At 41.7% G+C, this 3,353-nt stretch overlaps 1 pseudogene; it reads left to right on the forward strand.

The window, feature by feature from the left end:
- Positions 1–1,995: 1,995 nt before the first annotated feature.
- LOC104858763 lies at positions 1,996–3,131 on the forward strand (annotated as a pseudogene).
- The last annotated feature ends 222 nt before the right edge of the window (positions 3,132–3,353 follow it).

Consider the following 3,353-nt stretch of genomic DNA (forward strand, 5'->3'; position numbering starts at 1 on the left):
ATACTATTATATATAATAGTATAATAAATATAATGATATATGTAATTATACTAGCAAAAAACAAATGAGCAAAATAGAAATGAAATAAATATTATAGTAGCCAAAAAACCAAGAGGTGAATATTTATAGGTTATATTATAGGTAATTTGTTTTTGAAAAAGGGAAATATTTATACCTATATTAGTTTGCTGTAATAATTTGTATGCTTTCTGCGAATAATATAGTTACAATTTCTGTTTGTAATCCAAAAGCTTTGCAAATGAGTCAATAACTTTATCAAAATTAGCCTTCTTCAAATACTAATGTTTAATGGGCAAGATAGCCAGATTTGTCCATTTATCATTATGTATGGCTGGCTGAAAAACAATTTTTTAAGCTTTTAATTCCAAAAAGTCTCTTGATTTCAGTATTATGATAAGTTAGGCAGAGATTCATAAAATTCTTTCCCAATAAACCTCAGAAATTGCAATACTGCCTATGTCTTTCTTGCTTTGGGAACAATTCTTTTCTTTTCAAATATCTCTGTAGTTGAAATTTTTCCACTAAAATACTTTCATCAGAAAATTCATCCTGTTTAATTTTAACACAATTAGCAATTTAAAAAGAATTTTGAATTGTAAAGCATATTCAAAATCATTGAAATAGTTTGTGTATGACATGAAATTCGACGCACTGAGTAGACTACTAGAACTCATCATTTGCCTTCTGTTTTATAATATGCATAATAAACATAAATAGAAATTTTGGTCCCACCTTCAAAAAGCCTCACCTATGACCACATGAGGTTTTGGGGGGACCTGGACTATCTTCAGGGGAAGAGCAGCTGGAACCTGCTATAGAGCATTGCAGAGTTCAACCCAGCAGGAGATTAGAGATCTCAACTTGGGCCTTGCAGCCAGAAATCAGCTTGAACCTCAGGGGACAGCTGCTGGCTTGCTGAGACTAATTAACTTAGATCTGCACACTCCTGCCCATGCTGTCTATTGTGTCAACAGAGGCATACTCTGAAGGAGGCTCTCTATTATTACTTTTTATTTTAAAAGTAATATTTTTCTCTTATCTTTAATCATTTAAAAATTATCTATCATTTTCTTTTTTGCAATTTTTCCCTTTTTCTCTTCTTTCTGTCTCTTTCTCACTTTCTCTCTTCCATTTTGTTGTTCATTTCTCTTCCTTTTTGTTCCTGTTCCTATCCTAATTCAAATTTATTTTTTTCTTTCTTTTCCTTTGCTTCTCTTTTTAATTCTCTCCATTGCCATTAGTTTTTAAAGTAAGTGATTACAGTCTCTAGCTTCCCTATTGCTGTTAGTTTGTTCTGATCTTGGCTATATTTTGTTGTTTCTCTTCTTCTCTTCAAGAGCTCTCTGGACCTTGTGTGATCTTCCTGTGTTCTGGCCTTGCTTCTAACCTTCCTCTATCCTATCTATCAATCCCTGACTCCCCAACTCTTTCCAAGTCCCCATCCTGAAAGGTAAATTTGCTACAATGAAGAGTTTATTCACTATAAACATATTTTGGTCTGGTCCTTGATTTTTATTTAATCCACACGTTTAAAATTGGTAGATAATAACTACCACAAAATGTCACTTTATAAACTGTGCTTGATGCTATTGTTGTTGCTGATTGTACCACTTGGGCTAAGGTGTCATGACTGATCTAATCAATTGTTCCTCCTGCTATTATGAAAATGAGAATGTCTTAGAGTAATTAGAAACCCAAAACCTAAAGACCAGCTATATCTGGAAGATCAAAGTATCAACCCGGGAATTAAACAAAGGACAGGACCAACAACAAAAATAGAAATGAGAATACATTTAAACAAGATACAAACACAGACTTCCAGTTCACCAAAGGTAAATTCTGGGGGAAATAAGGTAGAAAAGTCTGACAGCCAACCATGTAGACACTCTGAACCAATAGCACAGGGAGTAATAAAACAGATGAATGGAGCCTCTCCCTCCTGACATCCTTCCTGTCCCACATGCCTCCAGCCCCTGTATTGGTACCACTGCCATGGCCCCCAAGCAGCTCTTCCCAGAGCTCATTTAGGTGCAGTGGGTGTCAGAGGCACTGCGGGCCCCAAGGGCTGTGCAGCCCCTGCAGTTGCTAGATGCATCCTGGTACCTGGGCAAGCTAGGCCATGATGTGCAACATGAGTTCGAGGAAAGCCACATCCCAGGTGCTGCGTTCTTTGATGATGACCATTGCAGCGACTGCATGTCACCCTATGACCACATGCTGCCCAGGACCAAGGATTTCGTGGAGTACATGGGCCGCCTGGGTGTGAGTGCCACCATGCACGTCGTGGTCTATGACGCCAGTGACTCAGCACCACAGATCTGGTGGATGTTCCATGCCTTTGGCCACCATGCTGTGTCACTACTAGACAGTGGCCTCCACCACTGGCTGTGCCTGAATCTCCTGCTCAGCTCTGGCAAGAGCTGCCCTGAGACCACTGAGTTCAGTGCCCGACTTATGACGACATCAAGGACAACCTGGAGACCTACTGCTTCCAGGTGGTGGATGGCCAGGCCACCGGCCACTTCTGAGGCACCGAACCCGAGCCCTGAGATGGCATCGAACCTGGCCACATCCCTGGTATTGTGAACATCCCCTTCACAGAGTTCCTGATGGAGGAGGACCTGGAGAAGAGTCTTGATGAGATCCACCGCCTGTTCCAAGAGAAGAAGGTGGACCTATCCCAGCCCCTGGTGGCCACATGTGGCTCCGGTGTCACAGCCTGTCACGTGGTGCTGGGGGCCTACCTCTGTGGCAAGCCCAACGTGCCATCTACGATGGCTCTTGGGTGGAGTGCATGCCCAGCCTGAGCACATCATCTCCGAGGGCTGAGGGAAGACCCACTGAGGCTGGAGGGGACACAGGTCAGTTGGGCAACACAGCCTGGGGCTCTGACTCTGCTTTGTGTGAAAGTGCTTGCTGTCATTCAGTTCAGGTGGCATTTGGGGTAACAACAGAGACACCAGAAGTTCCTGTGACTCTGGGGCTCCCCGAGGAAGCAGGAGAAAGACAACATGGGCACAGGAAGAAACATCAGACACAGAACTGCTGCTAATGGTGCTGAACTGGGGCCCCACTTTGCTTCCCTTTTATTGTTGAGGAAATAAAGTAGCCATGTGTGAAACCCTTGAGAAAAAAACAAACAAACAGATGAATGAGTCTCTAGAAAAATTCAAAACAGAAATAATTTCCCAGATAACCACAGAAATGAGCAGAATGAAAGACATGATTAGAGACTCTAAAAAAGAAACAGATAAAAAAAATACATGAGCTCAAGGCCATGATGGAAATCATCAATGCCCAGCATAGGAAAGAAATGGAGACCATGAATCCCC

The sequence above is a fragment of the Fukomys damarensis genome, unplaced genomic scaffold, assembly GCF_012274545.1.
Source record: "Fukomys damarensis isolate Sample0158 unplaced genomic scaffold, DMR_v1.0_HiC HiC_scaffold_1, whole genome shotgun sequence".
In the NCBI taxonomy this organism is placed as follows: domain Eukaryota; kingdom Metazoa; phylum Chordata; class Mammalia; order Rodentia; family Bathyergidae; genus Fukomys; species Fukomys damarensis.